The sequence below is a fragment of the Melopsittacus undulatus genome, chromosome 1 (assembly GCF_012275295.1).
Source record: "Melopsittacus undulatus isolate bMelUnd1 chromosome 1, bMelUnd1.mat.Z, whole genome shotgun sequence".
Classification (NCBI taxonomy): Eukaryota; Metazoa; Chordata; class Aves; order Psittaciformes; family Psittaculidae; genus Melopsittacus; species Melopsittacus undulatus.
The window spans coordinates 146,732,173-146,752,597 of NC_047527.1; positions in this window are offsets into that span (position 1 = coordinate 146,732,173).

Below are 20,425 nucleotides of genomic sequence, written 5' to 3' on the forward strand. Positions count from 1 at the left end.
TACCTGCTCCAGTGTCTTTGTTAGGTTCCATTGAAGTAGCAGCAGCACTGCCTGATGAGCCGTCTAAAAAGCAGCAACAGAGAAAAGATAATGGCTGCTATTCTGTCCCATTAGTATGAACAAAGATGCCTGAGCCTGCCCTCAACTCAAATGCTATATCTGTTATTGCTTTCTAATTCTGTCTTTGGGTCCCAGGAGGAGAGTCCTGCTGGGACAGAGGGCAGCCCTCATGTATCTGCTGGAATTGCTACTTGAGGAAAACAAGCCTCTATCTCATTCACAACCTTTCCAACTAGTGCATGCAAAGACACTTAGCTAGCTGCAGATTCCTGCCAGTAATGCTTCTTTAACTGAAAGAAAAATTCCAGAGAAACCCTATGGAATAACAAAACACCTACAGTGAAGAGCATCATACAGGGCACAGTACATCATCTCTTCATGTGCATTAGATGCTACTACTTGTGGACATACATACAAATATGCTCATAGATAAATGCATTGCATCTTCTTTTAGTTTGGTTGCTTAAGTTAGCTGCAGGCTGACATATGATAGAGTTCACGTTTAAATCTTCAGAGTAAAACACTTTGAAAGCAAACCTATTAAGGTTAATAGAATGAACTTACAATGCCCATGGTTAAGAAGGAGGAGGGAGTGAGACACTCGGTAAATTGTTCACCAAATAGCCTGTCACCTCTCGGTCTGCAGCTGCAGGCCTCCCAATGGATCATTCTATTATCCTTAATGAGCTTAATTTTAAAGTGGTATGCACATCAAATGTAAAATATCGACATAAGTTTTGTTATCTGTGATCCTGCGTCTACCTTAAATATGTTAATAAAGACTATATGCAGTCTAAGAAAGTGCCAAGGCATTACACATACAGCGTTTGCTTTAAAATGTCTGAAATTTAAACCAAAAAGTGATTCTGTTCATTAAGCTCTCTATGCACAAGCCCCAGAACACGATGTACAAATGTACACAGAAATTGCTAGAAAATGCATTTACAATTGAACAGACTTACCAAGGTAGGGTTTGGTTTGTTTTTTGGGGAAGGAGGGGAGTATCTACTCCATGAGGAAGCACATAGCCAGTTACTTAAGGTTTAAGGTCAGGTTTTTGAAGTCCCTAAAATGCAGATTAGCACCTATGAGGTTTTTGCTGTAGTTGATTGCATTCATACTTTGGTACTTGGTCACCTTAGAAAATCTCTCCTACGTTTTCAGACAGACTGCCACATCCAGCTGGGCTGCTCATGCATTTGATGAAATATACAGCAAACTTCTATCCCTGCAGAACCTCTGCTTTTCCTTGCCTGCCCTTTAAGGAACTGTGCTGACTATGCCACAATACCTGTCACATTTGCCTGACACCATTTCAGGTGTTTTAATTCCCTTGGCCATGGCTGAAGTTACTCCCTCCCAAACAGTGCCAAGTTATGCCCAGGCTTCTACTGCAGGAATATTCTATCAGGGACATTACTAATAGGTTTCTCACCATGATATCCAGATACCAATGAGGAAGATGTTTCAAACTGAGATTCAATATCAGCCCAGTCATGGAGGTATAATCACTAAAGATCACTAAAGCACCGTTATTATTCACATTGCAAAGTTCTGCCTATGAACCGTAAAGGACAGACAGGAGGTTGACAGCACAGCTGGAAAAAAGGAAGAGATGGGTGAAGTTACTAGCACAGAGCTCAGGGGACCTTTCTCTGTACAGTAAAAGTGGCAAGTGGAACAGAAGCAGGAAGGGAAAACCAAGATTAATAGCAAGCTTTGGCAGCCCTGCAATAGCAGAAGTACTAAACGATAGTGTAACTCCCATGAACTTAGTTATAGGTTGACGTTAGCACATGTTCATTTGTAAACCAAAGCACTTCTTGGGGAGCATGACATGCACTTTTGCCTGGCTTGTTAATTTCACCTGTGAAATCTGTTCTGTAGACTGGGATAAATTCACAAATGTAACCAAGGTCTTAAATCAGTGTATTTTAAAGCACCAATTTGTACTGGCTTAATTAGCACTGGGACACGCTACCTGACAGTTTTTATTTCAACTAGTGCAATTTGGTATTTAGGCAATTCCTCTAGCCCAATGCTCCAAAGTATTTAAGCTTTAAAAGGCTTAAAATTAATACTTTACCTGAACATCACTACTGATCAGGATCTCTATACTTTGTGTGTTTCCTTTATTCTTTTTTTCTCTTGTTTTAATATTTGTTTCTTCATTCTTTTCTTTCCCTCCTTGTTGCTCCCCTAAGTTTTTATTCCCTTCTATCGAGTTCTGCCCTTGTCTTCCCATGGGTCTTTCTACCTGAAATAATGGAGCAAAATGACTTTAGCAAAGCTGATTAATATTATTTCCTGCCTTGGCAAGAAGAGGAGAAGGGAATACTCTTGCAAATATCACCTACTTAAGATGCTAAGCCAAATAAATCTGTGTTACACTTGAGGCTATACACTGCAAGTGGTGTATCCCAAGAAAAGCTTAACTTCTTTGCAGGGAGGAAGAAATTGCTGACTCTAGCTGAAACTCTTTCCTAAAGATCTTTAATCCGGGATATGACTCCTGGCCCAGCTCAATATCATTTTAATGCAGGCCACAATTACAAAAGGTGCACCCTTTCTGTCCCCTTGCACCCCATTTCCCTCAGGCTTTTATTCCATGTCTGTTATTTTAGGGTATATCTATCACTGGACCAATGACCTTAAAGCTGAGTTAAAGAGTAAGTTGAGGGGCTGTTAAAGCATTCTCAAATTGTTGCTAGCTGTGAATAATGTTTTTGTTTTCGCCAGCTGCATCATTAGAGAAACTGATTTCATCATGTAGTAGATTTGTATGCCCCAAGTAGAGGAATTGGTTACACAAGAATATTTTATAAGGCTTGTAGGCCAATTTTAATTAGAGGTAAACTTTACTTCAGCAGTGATGTTCTGAGATTTAAGACCAAAACAAAAGTAAAACCCCCTCAGTTCTACAGAATTAGAGAGTAAAGATACAATATTGGGTTATTTACTTCATTCTCACTATGGAATATGTTTTACCACTCCTACTGTAATGTAAAATATTTACTCTGACCATTAAGGCAATGAAAGCATGGCAGATGTGAGGAAGAAGTAAATATCATGAGTATACTAAATAACACACACACAACCAAAAGGCAGGCAACAAACCATAATAAGTCATTACATTCTTTAGTGCCTATGATAATTTAAAAGCATCCTGTATACTGGAATACAAGCTTGCCATCAGAGCATAATATGTTGACTCAATATCAAATCAAATCAAGAGAGAAAACACTTCAGAAAGTCTCTGTCGTTACTCAGAAACCATATTTGTAGAGTACGTGAATAAGAAACAAGCCCAGTGCTATTTCTTCATAGGTTAAAATGATGTTTTAGTCTGGTTTGCAAAGGAAAAGATGCTTTTCAAGTTTCTGTGAAGTAAATCATGAAGATCTGTACACATGAAATCATAGGGAAAGGGGACAAAATAAGAGAATTTGGGCCCCTGGTAATTGCTGAATTTGCAGCTCATTTTCCATCAATGTTGACAGAGAAATGGGTAAGTTTCTTCAAGTTTCATGATAAAAGCCGTGACGAGGGAAGGAAAATCCAGATTGATATGTTGTAAGCCACTGGGGAATCCACCTGGGAGAGCTCACTTTCTAAATTTCACAGTATGGGAGGCAAGATTTATTAAGAATTTACAATGTCTCATCCCACATTGCCTACACACGAGGATTTATCACCCCATTCAAGTAAGGGAGAATCGAGTTTGGGTTTGAAAGGCAGAGGCCTAGTAAATTAAAGCTTTGATGAGCAACATCAAGGAATAGGGAAAAACAAGTTTACCCTTGATATGGATAATATCTGGCTTTTGCTAATTGGAGAGCAGGGCACTAAGCTTTGTGGTGCAGGTTGTTAGAAGCAGAGCTAGCTAGAAGGAATTAGAATTGCTTCAGCACTTAGTCAAGATATGTTGCAAGACTGGTCTCTTTACTGTACTTGGTATGTACCATCAAACAAAGTAACTTCCAGTTTTGGTACCAGAAGTACAAATGCAGCTATGCTAATTCAGCACCAAATTTACTGTTGGGTTATTTTGTCAGCATCAACATCTTGTTATGGGCAAAAGTAAACACACTATCCATTGAGCTAAGAATTCCTTGTTACTCTTTTAGCTGTCCAGTGGTACCTACTTATCTCATTAACAGAGAAAAACTTCATTGATGGTGCAGTTACATTTCTTAGCCAAAACAGCCAATACCAATCCTGTTCTCTGGTGTTGTGTTCACTGTTTAGGTGTAGCATTAAGGTCCTAAGGTTGACCATTTCAGTCTCCCTCATCTCACGCTGGTGGCAGTAGAGTTGCAACATACCACTGTCATTCTGAAGTCCTTGCTGGGAGGACCTTAATGGTGGGGTTTTCCTCCTTCAGTCTTGGGTCTACCTGGGACTAAGTGTTGATTTTCTCATCCCAATCTCATTCCTATTCATCAGATCCCAGTCAAACTTTGAAAGTTGCACAACAGCCTCACTTAACCAAAGCACTGCTGTTGAGCATACAGGGACAGTGGGGTCTGTCTGTGCTTTTCTGACCATGAGACTCACTGAGCTAAAGCCTATCCATCTTAGGCACCAGTCAGGTGGCTGCCGGAAGGTGTTAACCAAGCTACAAGCTCAGGCCAAGACAAACCCCGTCAACCCTGAGACTCTGTATTGTCAGGCTGACATAAAGCTGCAGCCTCTTATTAGTGGTGGCAAAATATCATGTTCCCTGTCCTGAAATGGCTCATATCATTTTTACCGGGCTACAATTTATGCCATATATAATTAATTAATGTATAAATCAGCCAGTATGAAGATAAGACGGCTGTTAAAGAATGGCTGTTTGGAGCTGTTCCCCAGGGTGATACCACAATGGCTGTCATTCACATTATCTCTGCAATGCAGCGGGTAGGATGCTCAGGAAGTCTGCCACTTGTTACAACTGACTTTGATTTTAAAAACAAAGAAAGTACTTCATAATATGCCTCTTTTTTTCTTTTTTTTCCCCATTTCTTTTCTATTGCGAACACAGCTCCCTTCAGTGACCTCATTCGCAACTCTATAGAGGGATGAACATAACAAATCTAACAAACTAAGAAAAAATGAACAATAGTAATAAGAACTTCAATAAACTGTCAGTTTAATGAAGTAGAAGATCTGGTTTCATTAGTTTCAGGGTTCACAAGACTGTTTAATGTGTAGTGCCTCAGGCTGGATAAAATTTGCTCAGAGCCTTTCCTACAGTGGTTACACAAATTAAGATCCTCAAAAGAGCTCTGATGATGGAAGGCAGCTCATAGAGGGCTGCAATGTGCAAAATACAGTAAGTAAAGAGCTCCATCATAATATGGCACTGACAACTCCTGTACTGGATTACTACATAATAAATCTGATGCTATTTTGCCCACCTCTTTCAGTAGTTAAAAAGAAACCAAACCTCCAAAAGAGTCCACCTCAGCTGACAAAAAAGGGTGCAGTAGCTGTCAATCCAGTGTGACTGCAGCCCTTCCCAAAGAACTTAAATCTCAGTCTCTTCACTCCTAATCTTCCAACCGAGAGCACAGTATTGCTTTTCTATTTCGGTGTCTGATGATGAGAAGAAAAATCAGAATGTATGTAGAGCAAGTATTAACAGTACCATGCAGCAGGAACTCTACCAGCACTGCAGGAGCAGAAAACATTTCTTTGCCTATCCAGCAGGAGTTCCAAGACACCTTCTAAGCACCAGTCCCATTATCTAAAGTGAACAGGTAACTTAGAGAGAAAGACAACTAACTAGAAAAAAAGTGGGTTGAAGCATTTCATATTCTCACACAAACTTTTATGCTTTAACTACTACTTTAGGAATCAAATGAGCAGGACATGATTGATGGATAGACCTCCCACTTAGTCAAGGACTGGGGGTGTTTGATTCATGTGGAGAAAAGGCTGGAAAGCACTGTGTAATCCTCCTGAGTACAGAAGAAATGCATACAGGAGACAGAATATTGGGGGTTTTTTTTGTGTTTTAAAGATACATGCACTAGGAATTCTGATCTCCCAGCTATTCGTCTTCTCAAATGACAGTATTAGAACATCTTTTCCCCCTCCACCCTCCTTCCCATCCATTCACTTCAGATTTTTCCACAGTCAGAAGCTATACAACTGTCCAAATCTGTACAACACCATGTGTTGCTCTTTCCTTTGCTTTGGCTTATAGCCAACACTCTGATTATTTTGGATAGAGCCATTCATACCACCATTGCTCCTGAGAATAAATGATAATCACTGCTCATTTGTCTCCCACTACTGAAGCTGTGTAAATTGGACCATGGCACCATTCAAGTGAAGACAAATTTTGGCTGCTCCTCCTTATTATTCATTTCCACAGTGACTTCTCATCAGCAAGTGGTGTCCACACAGTGATGAAAAGTGGGCTTGAATTTGGAATTTTATTAGTGTTTACTTACAAATGCTAATGCCATTGCCAAAGACTATTGGGAAGGTATTAATCCTCCTCCTAATATCTTTTAAAACCTGTTTAGTCTATAGTGAGCAGATCATGAACCAGATTCTAAGCTCAGTCATTATTTAAAACAAGCTCAGTTTAGTCAACTTTTAATTTCCAGCAGTAAGCAAACTGAATTCAAACCCTTCATGAAGCCTGTACTCAAAGTTTGACCCAGAAGATGGCCTGGGTGGTGCAGTAACACTGAAGCCTACTACTTGGGTGCTCAGCTGGAGACCCAGCTTCTTGTCTGTGCTCCAATGAGTTAATGAATTGTTAAGAGCTTTAGATAAAATACTAACAGCTTAAAGAAAGAAGCAAACACATGTGTTAAAGGATTTTCAACAACCTATTTAATATAAATAACTTCCCTCAGTCCTCTGCTTTGCCTCTGTTAATCATTTGTTTGCAGCTTTATTGCACCACCTCTTTTCTCAGCAACCACCATAGCTCCCTTCTCCTCACCAAGGAGAAAGACAATTTCAAAAAGAGCTTTGTGTAGGAATTTCCAAAATCCAATAACATTTTTTTCCTTTGTTTATAAGGAATTTGAAGTTACTTATCCAGTGTTTTCAAAGCCAGGCTTCCTGGGTTTCCAAACCTAGGGAGCTGCTGATGCAGGAAGAGATGGTGCAAGCGGCATTTCTGAGAGAGTGATTACTTCTGAGAGAAATTAAGGCCAGTTCTTCAAGAATGAAGTCAAAAAAGTGAATAAACAGAGAAAAAAATCTGTACCTTTGGCAGGAAAAAGAGAAAAACGAGAAAGGAGTAGATCTAGTCCTTCCTTTCACACTAAAATAATTGGCAGGCCCTCAAATCAGCATCATGAATCAGAGTTCTCTGTTACCATGAGAATAGCAAGAGCAAGAAAGCATACAGCAATTTGGAATTTGTTAAAACTGGTAAACCTTCTCATCCAAATCCATGCAAACAGTTGCACCAAGTCCCCAGTCAGCTATCTCTTTTCAAAATGCATCTCCCTTGTCGCAGAAGAACAGCAAACACTGAAAGCTTTGCTAAGCACCAGTTGAACTTTGGCGAGTAATGATCTCTCACACTGAATGTTCTACATGCAAAATATTCCAGTACCTTGAAAAGGACTGATAACTTGCCTACATGTTATTATATTTACCATTAAAAGAAAGCCACATCCGGAAGATACTCAGAGTTACTTTGCTACTTGATATTAGATGTAAAGAAACAAAAGCAACAAAACCAAAGTATTAGATAAAAAAATAGGCAAAAATTAGATTAACTGCATGCAGAATAAAGTTATTAGATCTGAAGTCCCTGGCCATAAGGAATAATGATGTTGCATTTTTCAAAAGTGACAGTAGAAGTGCCTAACAGCCATAATCCCTCTTCTATATCTTATCAAAGAGCTAGTGCTTACAACAATATATATTCTCTACTGTATTCTGTACTTCTCAACCCTGATTCAGCATGAGGAGGGCCTTTATAGTCCTGAACCACTATCATCACCTAAATCTGAAGTACGCTTCGAGGCAGAGTGTTCATTCTTCTGCAGAGCACAGAGAGAGATGCAAAGAACAAATTATGGATTGCTAAATAAGCAATGCCTAAATGGTCTCTAAAATGAAAGCTCTCCCATACTTTAAAAAACAATCTATTTTTACCACTTCTACTGCTACAGTTAACTAGAAATCAAATTAATGCAATGCTGCTACTTCAGAAAAAGGAAATGCACTCAGATGGATTTAGCTGGATATTAACAATCGCAACACCAGAGTCCTTTCATCTAAAGTTCCCACCTAAAACCACACAAAAGTTCTGGCCAGAGCTTCTCACCTCTACAAGAAATCAAAACTAAACCACAGACAAACAATATCTCCCCCTTCCCAACAAACAAACAAATAAAACCACAAAAGGACATTCTTGGAAACTTAATTAACACTTTGAAGAATCAAAGTGGAAGGTGTTGAAGTCTGTAAGGATTTGTTACATTCTGATCAGTCTGTGGAGAAGTAAGACCTCTAATTATTTGAGTCACAACGTAAAGTGCTGCATATATGTGATCATAATTACCTTCAGCCTACTGGAGATTTGAAATCCAGGATAACTGGCCTAGCAGACCTTTGTTATAAGGCAAAAGATTTGTTATAAAGCAAAAGATTTTAATGCTTTAATACATTTGCAGGCATTTTTCTTCTAAACTGTTGTCAATGAAATTTTTGCAATATATTTCCTGAGAGAAGTGACTTTATTCCAAGGTGGGAGCAGGCACAGCAGAAAGCCATCTAACATCACAAGCAGCGACTTTCAGTCCAGCCAGCAGCCTGAAACAACACGCCCTGAAGTTACACAGGGTTTGTATAGCAAAGGCTCTGAAGCTGCCTTGTGAGAGCCCTAACCCTAACCCTAACCTTTTATCCAGATAAAGGTGGCTGTGTAGGAAAGCATATGCTGGGAAAGTCAGGTTTGCCTATTTTTGCAATGTCATGCATCGGTAAAGAGATTTCTAACCATAAACCCAGAGCATGTTATGAGTGAGACACCTTTATCTTGGGTGAGTAGCAGCTATACTTGTCAGTGTTCCTGCCTTTGAAATTTGTTCTTCAGAGTAGAGACAAAGTTCATTAAATCTTTGCCAAGCTACAAAAGCTTGCCAATTAAAGCCCACATGGAAATATTATGAGGAGAGGAACAGTTATCATAATGACAGATGGACTGTACATAACAGATAGCGATTTAGTTCTTCAAGGATAATTACAAAAGTTGTTGGAAAATAATCAGGCCCTTATTCAGCCAGCCAGGAAGATAGAAGGCAGAGCTACAAATACTACAGTTCATTATGAAGCGCAGCCAAAAACGAAAGCTGAGGCTGAACTGGGCGTACTGGAAAAGGTTGTGTAAGATGCATCATTGCTTCCTGATGAAACCACTCAAAAGTGGGCACACAAGTGTTTGGAAAAGGATACTCTGAGAGCAATTATAATGGCTGGCTATTGGTTTAACTGTATTAAGGGATATTACAGTGGTTTGTCCCGGGCCCAGTCACTGTTTGCAGGGGTGCCAAGAATGACAAAACAGAGAACATGGCTATTACATTTTCTGGTGAGCACAAGGTGGATGTAGCTGTAAGCACACTAGAGATTGGGACAGAATTAGGCAAAAAAACCCTAAGGCACTTATATGACAAGCAGTACAAGCTGCAGATCAGCTGTATCTGTAGCAGTTGAAGTTTCTCCTGTAAGGAAGTTATATGCTTGACCCATGGGAAAAAAATATCACAATATTAGAGTAGACTTTAAAAAGGTGGCTTAATAATGGTCTCCCATTACAAATAAGGTAGACATCACCCTGGGACATGCAAATGGGAGTGCTGCCTGTCAGCATATGGACATATTTTCACATCATTCAGAAACTGAGATGGATGGTCTTGGCTAGACTGTTCTGGGCAGTTTTGAGTATATTTGTTAATAAATATAGAAAACAGCTGGGTGTAACAACAGTCTGGGACATACCTGTGAGTAAGTGAGGGTGCAAAGGCTAGAGCAAAAAATGCTCAGAGTTAGCACAATAACTATTCAGATATGTAGCAGACTGTTGCAAAGAGGAGAAGCAGGACATGCTTCTCTGCAACGAATAGGACAAGAAACAATGGATTTAAGCTGCAGCAAGTAAGATTTGTAATAGCTATTAGGACAACAAATAATGATGGCTAAACAGTGTAATACACTGCCAGGCAAGACCGGGGATCCTTCATCAATGGGAGTGTTTAAGAACAAGTTGTCTTGCTAAAAAAAGTTAATGCACAACAAATACAGCCCTGGGAGGTGACAGATTTTGTCTTCCTTAATTTTATCCTTTTTATGTCCATATGCGTATCATGCACCCTATGCATTGTATCCTACTTATGTGCACACACATAACATGCATCCTATGCATATTAATGTTTCAAAAGCAAATTAATTTGGTGACATTTCACCAAATTAATTCAATCACATCAAAATCCTCTTCTGCTCTTTTGACTCTTCCTCTTCTGCTTACTCACGTTCCCTGTCTCTTGGAACTCAATAGTATTTCTGGCTTCATCTTTTTCATTCCCAACTTCCCTTTTCCTTCCTGACAAAATGGCAATTTTCCCTCTGAAAATGTCAGCTGCCAGGCCCATGTACAGAAATTAGACTAATAATTCATGACCTGGAAGAATGAAGGGTAGGAGCACAGGATGTGTTTTTCCCTGTTTATTCTACCCTTCAAGTCACATTTTTTAATGTTCATTAATGTTTCTAAAACGTCATTTCCAGCTGTGAATTCCTCTGCTTTCCTGTCCTTTAACACTCAGAACAATTCCAGTTCCTGTCACTTTATGACAAGTCTGATCAGAAGCTGCTGCCCCTCTGCTGCCCCCCATCTTGCAGCTCTCCTGCCAAACTAAACCCTTTTGGTTACTCCACTTCTTTGCTCCTCTGCAGTAACTTTGATCACCTTAGGCTCTTACTACAGTAGGGAGAAACACGGGCATTTCCAGAGGACAAGTAAGCCTAGCTGTGGCTCAGATCTGCCCTCTGGAAATCCTTCACTGACTACAGAGCAAGCCTAGGGCTTAGACTGTGAACTTGCCTCTGGGAAGTACCATACCCTGAAGGAAAATACATTGAACTGCTCTCAGAAACCTTCTTTTCAAAACAGGAAGTTCTCCCCTGAGGTAGGGACATCCTCATGCCATCACTCAGTTGCCACGTGCTAGGTGCTAAGGGGAGAAAGGGGACATTTAGATTTTGGAGACATCTAAAACCTTATGGACAGCTCCTACAAGTAACTTAGATACTGAAAAAAGTACAGCCCCTAATCACAGAACAGTTTGGGTTGGAAAGGACCTTAAGATCATCCAGCTCCAACCCCCTGCCATGGGCAGGGACACCTCACACTAGACCTAATGAAGGCCTTCTAATCAGAACTTTGTCCTCACAGGTGACAAGGCCCTGATGTGGGAGCTGAAGAGCAGCTGACAGATGGTGTTGCCTGAAGGACAGCAGAAACTAAATGGGGCTACCAAGCTGTGGAGCATGGAGCCCTGGAAAAAGCCCACAGTGATGCAAAATGTTAAGTACCTTCTCAGTAGAGAGCAAGCACTTAATAAAATGGGAACATCTGATAGCCCAATAAACAGATAAATAAGACAAGCAATTATAGACTACATGGGTTTCTGGTGACATGATTAATCATGAGAGCACAGCTTATCTGGATAAGGACATTACTAGCATCTTCATTTTATTTCTTTGTAATTTATAGTGTCTGCATTATAAAACACGACTCTCAACAACACATCCTAACAGGAATTTTCATTCCAATTTTTAGGGCAGAGCTGTATCAAAAAAATGCAACTGCCAATTATTTTTTCCCTGCGAGAAGATGCTTTAATCATTCAGATTCTGTCTCCTTGATGGCTCAGTTGAATAGTTTACCTTTTTGGAGGAAAAAACATACATAAAGTAGAGCCCCTCACTGTGATGCTGTGTTTCTGAATGACACTTTCAGAGCTGAACAATAAATAATTCTCAGGGCTTTTCTTACCCTTTATTAAAAGAAGGAACTGAAAGCACATTCAGCAGGAGATTTCCATTTCTCATTAAGCAGTTCAAGATACACTTGTATGAGGACTTTCTGAAGATTTCCCATCTGCTGTTGCACTACCATTTGTGATGACTCCAGAAATAAGCACGGTAGTGGGTTTTTACGACTGCATCACCTCTCCTACTGTTCAGAGTGACTGTGGCAATATACCGATGCATCACAGTAGCCAGAATTATCTGGTTGTGTTAAAAGTGGTTGCAGTGTCTCCAACAATGTATGAATATAAACACTAGTTACAGTTGAGGCAGGAATTATTCAGCTTAACAGGAGCTTTGAAGTTTTATCTGTAAAATTCTCTTCAAAATCACCTATAAAAATGAAAAGTAATTTTTGAGTCATAAAATTTTCATGTCATCAATGAAAATTAGGTTGGCACACAAAGACTTACAAATTAAACCATCAATAAACATGACAGCTAGAAAAATGTAATCAGATCTTTCTTCAAAAGAAACCTAAACCACTCTAATCTCCCCACCTTGTCTCAACTGTTGTTTCTCATCTGGCCATCAGTTTTCTGTTGAAGATATTTGCCTGAATTTTTCATTTTTCCATGACAAAATAACATAAATAAACCAGAGCCAAGGCCAAGTTCTTGCCTCTGGCAACCATTACATTTCATGTAAAGAAAAGAAAGCTCTCTTGCCACCAAGCATGACAGATGACACACTGGTCTGTCAGCAGAAGAGACTCTGTCCTGCTTCCCATCAAAACACACCCCAACATCCTTAATTTTGAAACATGAAACACGCTATCTCCCAAAGCTCCCATGAACCTTACATACCTCAGAGTCAGATTTACAAAGTGATAACAATGCACTTCCCCCACTCTCCTGGTTACTGGTCACTACATCCACTGGTGAAATCCTATTGCCCCAAAACAATTGTGAATCCTTGGAAGGTTTACAGTGGACTACATAGCACATGGCATTTTGATATACATTGCTTTAGAAATGGAATCTGTTGAGGAGATAGATGAGTATTTTATGCACCCAACAAATACACATGCACACATATGTACTACAGTACTAAAATCAAAGAAAAGTGAGCTGCTGATATCTCTGAATGGAGCTGCTTTTGTGCTATAGGAAAATGTATCTGCAGACTGAAGAGCTACAAATTCAGTGTTTACACAGTTTTCAACACTCAGGTTCATGGGTAATTTTTTTCTTGCTTTATGACTTGCATTCATTCATGTATTTGGCAGCCGTTTTAATGTCAGGAATTACCTGGATCTTTGAAATTTGTAGCTGCCTTATTCTTCCAAGGTGCTGAAAAGACATGGAAGCCATTCCTTATTCATCTCTTGCATTCCCAGTACACCCTCTTCAACTCCAGCATTCTCCAAATGTGCAAACACTGAATTCATGAGTTGTGTATTGATATAAATTATTGTAATCACAAATGATTACATTTGTACCTTCCTCTGCTGCAATATTTATAAATGGGATTTGTGTGCTATAGCAAGTGTGCAAGGGTGTGCATTTCTCTGGCGAGTTCTCTGCTACCTCTGAATTTTAGGCAAGGCCAGTAACCCATTCTTCCTTTTCCTACCTACGTTTTTGTTTGTACTCTTTCCAAAGACTGATTAAAGTGCAACATACCTGACACACAACAGGTCTAAAGGAGACTCACCGTTTGAAAACATCCATTTCAGGTCATTCCTGCTTCAAAAGCCACCTAGGTTGCTTTTTTCTGTCTTTCAGATACTCTTTGTGGTCACCATGGAGTGTCTGCTGGTCACATTAAAAAGCACACAAACATGTACTTCACCCTTTTGTGAATCTCAGGAGAGGGGTGAATGCCTGAATGGAACTGGCTGATGATTATTTCTCCGAAGACTCATCTCCAGGGGACAGCAATAGTAGGCCAGCAGGAGAAAGCTGCTGTTGTAAGGGTTTGTAGGTCATTAATTACACATACTTGAAAATCTGGCCAAGTTCTTGCAGAGTTAATGCTTTTAGATGTTATCCTGTCTGGAGCATAAGGTAATATTTGTTTTGTGCTATTCACAAAGCTAATGGGAATCTTAAAGGGCGTACATGCCATTAGGCTATGGTGTTGTACATAAAGGATGAGAGAGAGTACATAATACAAACATTTTAGCTTGTAGTATTTGTTTCATGATTTGTACTAAAGTAACTAGAGAAAACACACAAAAGCAAAGGGGACAAAAATGTATAATAAAAAACATACAAAAGTAAAAAATGGATTCTCTGCTACCATGTGTAGATTGCGTGTTGGCATCCCTTCAAGGTAACTAAGGCATGCCTGAATTGGTGTTTTAGTTCAGAGTTCATGAAACACATCACTGAAGCTGAAGCTCTGCAGTCCTTACCAGACAGTAATACTCTTCTCTTTGCCAGAGGTACAAGCCACAATACAGCAAGCTTGATCCTTTATTACAGTCACCTTTCTTACTTTCCTTATTCTGTGAAAGATCTGTGTATGTCACACACATTTCTTCCAGCTCTGGATACTTTCTGATTTCTGCTCAATGGAAATACAAAATATACCTAAACCAGGAATGACATCCCATCCTACGGCATGCTGCAGCAACTGACCACTGGGATGTAAGGTGGTCATGTATCAGGCTCCGATGTTCTTAAGGGCCGGCAAAGAAGTTCACTGAATTAGGGAGGGGGAGTGAAGGAAAAATTAGAGAGAAGCGTTCTGAAGGGAATTAACTTTCTTCAGTTTAACAAAGTTGATAAAAATATTTAAGCAACTCTGCTCAGCTGTACAAATGGCATTCAGGAAGATTAAAATAAATGTCTGTGCCTTTAAAGTGTCTTTGGGTAGGCCTACATTAGCAATTTGGTTTGGATCCAGAGAGCACTTCTGACATGCATCTCCCAGTCATCACTGTACCAGCCTACAATGCACCTTGTGGATTCCTTTAGGACAAAACTGCATCAGAACATACACTCAGAGCACCAAATACAACCAGCCACTTAAGTGATCCAGTCCACAGGACCAGACTAAAGCTAGTCCAAAGAACAACAGCCCTCCTTGCTCCTACAGCCTCACCCCCTGAACTCAGCATAGTGGATGTGAGATGCTCAATACCAATTCTTTCAGCCCACCTATCTACTCACTTTATAGTGCACTACCTGTTGATGGAGATGTAACTTTTGTTGGACTGTCATTTTCTTGGAAACACCATTCTGTGGCTTTGTGCTCAATGCAAACAAAGTTAGTTTCCTCTCCAGACAGCAATTTGTATATAAACACCTGTCCACAACGTGGCATGTGTTTCCCCCCCCACTTCCTGCCCCAGGTAGCTGCTGAAGATCAATTCTGTACTCTTGGTATAGCCCCTGTCATCATTATTATCTTTGTAGTCCATTACCTGTTGGTTAATAGAGATTCAACCTTTGGATCCTATGTCTTTTAAATCTACAAGGTCTAAGCATCCAGGTCCTTCAAGTCTGACCTGTGAAATGCATTCCCTTGTATGCATTTGGGTGCTGACAGCTCTTGAGAAGAAACATCACATGATCCATTTACTCAGGACATTTAAAATCAGGTCAGAACTACTGAGGAAGCTGGGAAAAAAAGAGAAGGAAGCATTCCCACCATCTATCTTTAAGCCCAAATTTAGATGCCCTTTACAGTCAATGGAAAGAAGTAGAGATTCTCCAGAGACCAATTCTGCACAACTAAATTAGGCTCCTTTTCTGAATTGCCCTCCAGAGAAGTATTTGCTTTCCACTGACAACCAAAGGAGTCCAGGGAAAGCAACTGGCAATGTAAAGTAGCCATAGTCATGTTGTGTGAATATCCTTCTGTGTCAGGGTTAAAGCCAGAACCCTTCTAACACACACGGCCACTGAAAAGTGACACATACACGGATGCCATCCTCTCCTTGTATATGTGATTGCTGAGGGAGAATCACTGCAAGTCACTGTCTGACTACTTATCTCACCCCACTCAAAATTGCTCAGCATGAAACTCTTCAGCACTGGCTCTTTTACTAAAAAGTAACACAGCACAATGGTAACACTTCCAGTTAGAAAATAAAGATTTGAAGCCCAATGTTTTTTTCTCTGAGAAACGCCCACCTTGAACTGAATCTAGCAGGAAATTTGTGGTGAATTTGTTCAACTGTTTTCACTGGAAAATCAGGGGGAAAAGAAAAACCTTTGAACTTTTCAACAACGACAGCACAAAAACGATTTTTTTCTACTAAAGTGAACCTTTGATAATTTTCTGTGTGAGTACCTTTTTTCTCTTAGCTGGAAACCCACCAGAGCTTGGCTTCACAGCCAGCCTGAAACAATTCCCACTGATGTGTTGCACAGGTCTAGCAAGCCACCAGTAAAAGACATTAATCAAGGTCCCATTCAAAACTGAGGCAGATATATAATAGGGCTTTCCAAAAAATCGGATTTGTAATACAGGCAAATAAAAGCAAAATACCAAAAGCACCCACCTGTATGAATAACAATCAGAGAGGAAAAAGACTTATGCCTTGATTTTATTAGAACAGCAATCTGTTAGATTGTAGCCTCAATATAAAAACACAACTATGCAGAGCAGTCAAAGCTCTGGTTTAATACCAGTATTTCATGGAAAAAATTAAACCAGGAATCATTTTGAAATTATTTCATTTGTTTTTATACTTTGCCATTAATAGAAAGGGTTGTCAAATATTACAATAAAGACAGAGGTGACATAGGTGCTATGTGTTTAAGGACAAAGTACTTCAGGAGTTGAACGCTGTGCTTTAACTTTCAACCATTCCAGTAAACCAACAAGGCTGGTTGAGCTTTCTGCTTTCACCTCTCAAAATTAATAATGAGCACACTTAAACTGACCTATGGAAAAGTTCATTTAGTTGTCAATACACCAATTCAGCCCCAGTTGAAAGGGAACTGCAGCAAAATATCCCCTATTGAAAGGTACTGAACAATCTAAGGTACTGTTGGCCCTTTCACGCAGGAGCCATGTGTTCATGCCTGCATGTGGCTCATGCAGGAACATGCCATATTGTTAAATCAGTACAAAACTGAGAACTAAGCACAGAAGTCTTACAGAAATCACACCCAAGACATGCTACTGTCCTGTCGAGTTCCTCTGGTTATAGGCTATTACACAACTCTTTCAAACCTGTTTCTAATGGGAACTGATTAAGATAGATTCTGAGCAGTAAGATTTAGGTACAGGCTGCATCTTGTTCTATTTCCCTTGGGAAACTCTTTCAAGTTAGTTCAGTACCAGATTCGGTAAAACTTCAGGTGATGTTCAATAAACGCTTCTAATTTTATCCTCCCTTCCACAAAGTGGAATTTAGGACTAAATTCATTCTACATTTCTGCAGGGTTATAGCAGAGATAAATTTGGCCAATATGTATTCATTGCTCTGCTAAACACATTACAGTAGCTTTCTTGTGATATTGCATGGAAGAGCCAAAAATAACTTGTTTTTCCAGTGTCCTCATCTACTTTTATAACAAATATAGGTGCTGAATATAAATTAATGGTTATTACAGCATCTGCTCTGCATTTCACTTACTTTTATAGCAAAAGGCTGACTAGACTTTTTATTTTGATATTGCAATAGTAGCACACCTGCTGGAGCCTGCTATATTACCACTCCAGGGAAAAATGGTTAATTGCATTTTCTGCCTATTAGAAATAGAGGGATTTAGATTTAGGGTCGTCTTCCATGAGGTTCTTTAAGCATCTTATCAAAGCTTTCCAAATCCATAAAAACTCTGTCCTCCTTGCTGCCTGCCCACACAGAAAAGCTCTACCAAAATAAGCTTTGGGAGTGAACCCAGTCTCAACAATGTATTTTATACCTAGAATAACAAACATTCCAGCAACTACAGTAATAACCATAACATTAGTAAAGACTTCCTTACACATACTAAAATGATTCTTAGAGAACTAATGCAGTGTGAGCTGCAAGACTTTAATTTAGCTCACGAACTAGAACACAGCTTTACAGAGATAAGAATCCAGGCTGGAATTATTGGCAAAATCAGAAAGGTAAATTTCTTCATTTCAGCAAAGAAGGAAAAAAGATAATGATGGACCAAAAGGTTAAACCTACATTCCATTTAGGAGCACAAAACTTGCACATACTTAAGAAAGAAGCAGGTACTAAGAATGATGTTAACTTGCTTATGGGTTAGCAAGGGAAAACATTATTAGTAACCGTTCATCTGAAAAAAGGGCCAGGAATTCTGCCCTCCTATGATGGAAAGGCAGAAAAAAAGAGGAAAAAAAAAGAGAAGAGAGAAGCAAAAAAGGAAGATAACAGAGTTAGAGCTTTAGTCTTTATTTGTTTGCCTTGGCAATAGGCGGTTTTGTTCTGTAGATGACATGGAAGGATGTGGTTCATGTGCCTTTTAGTCACTACTCAAAAGAATAAGAAGCAGGTGTTGATGACATGAGAGTCCTGGAGGGACTATGGCAAATGAGAAGCAGCAGTGATCAGGAGCCCACACTATGAACAGCTGCTTGATGAGGACCATAAAAGAAGGAAAAAGAAAGAAACAAACCAAACAAAAAACCACGCCAACCCCAACTCGGAGAAGGAAAAAGAACAATAAAAGAACAAGAGCAAAATAAAGCCAGTATCTGGGAATTAGGAGGCAAAGCCAAAGCCAGCTTTTATTAGCCACTGTTACAATTATCAGTGGAGCCATTAACAAACCCTGCAGTAGTAACCATAAAAGCTTTGCATCATTTCCCTAAGTTCTTGGGACTTCCTCCTCTTGCAGAGACAGAAGCTGCAGCAGCGTGTTCCTGTTCCAGCATGCTTCCTACCACCCGGTGTGAATTAGGTGCCTCATTTAACTGCCTCCACCTAGACGACAAGGAGGATGTTTATGCTCTGTGTGTAGGAGACTGGTTTTGAAATCCAAATTCAGTTGTATAAAATTGACTTCCATATCGTTTCAGGCAAGTGTTTCTCTCTACTAAAGCAATTGCATCGCCTAATCTATCTCAGAGTAACAGACCTACCAAGCATCTTGGGTGCTTTGGACTAAATTGAGGGGAATAAAAAACCCCACCAAACATACCCAAACACCTTACAATGTTTTTCAGCATCTGAAGCATACAATTTGCATTCTCATGTATCTTCTAATGGCCATATCCTGTAGTGTTTACCTGTATAATGTGTTGTTTGCATTTAGTTCTCTTACTGTTAATGCTAGCATGGGACATAATTCATTTTCTCAAAGTATATGGAATTACATGGCTATAAAGAGAAAGTAAATAAAAGAGGTGTAAGAATTGAGTGTGAAAGTTTGTTTTCACAGTGAAACTAATATAAAACTAGACTTGCTCTGCTGTCTTCAATTCATATTCAGGCACAATTCCCTCTTTAAATAAACCCACCCCAGCAGCAAGCCTTTATCTCAAACTGTGAGTACTTCAGGTTGGGACTGTGACATTTGTACAGTGCCAGAATAACATAAGTGCTGTTTTCACACACTAGCACAGTAGGGACGTATCCTATGAGTAAAAATAGCTGAATAGAAAGAAGAATAAACTGCATATGGATGAGAGGGAAAAATAGAAGAGGTAATGAGCATAGGAATCAGGCAACTAAGAAGAAGGCTGAAAGCTCTTCAGGGATAGGAATGGTAAATGGCACCTTACCATTTGTCTGTAATATCTGTGCGTAATATGAAGGCCAATGCAATATGTCTTAAGGGACCTGAGGGTGTTACAGTAACACAAATAAGAATGGCTTCTAGTTAGAGACTCTAACCATTAATGATGATTCTTTTTCTGGGTAAATAAACCTCTAACAATGGCTGTGATGTTAAAATAGCTGTGCTGCAAGATTACAAAACCAAAACTGAAATAGTTTTATCAGCAGCAGAAAAGCCTTTTTCAGATGCATATAGTGGAGTTGGATTGTAAAATGCAGGTTGATTCTTCTTGAAAGGCAGCATACTGCATTATAAAATATCTGAGTCATGGCCAAAATAAGAAACAATGAATGCCATAAGGCACTTTGGAGAATAGAACAGTTAGTTGCCACTAGAAATAGTATTTCTTATAGGCTTCTTCTTCACCAGTCCAGAGCAGACAAGTCATTTTATCAGTGTGGTGATGCTAAACACTGAACTCTTACGGAGCATAAATAAGGCATTCTGCCTGGCATTGTCACCAGGAGGCTGCTGCAGACACTGTCTGAGGGAAAAGGAGCAGTTTCAGAGAGAGAGCCGTCAAGGACAAAGAGGTTAATCTGGCATTTGCTTGTCAGGTGATGAAGGTGCATTAAAACAACCCCTCAAATGCTGCAGATTAAAGAAAGTTG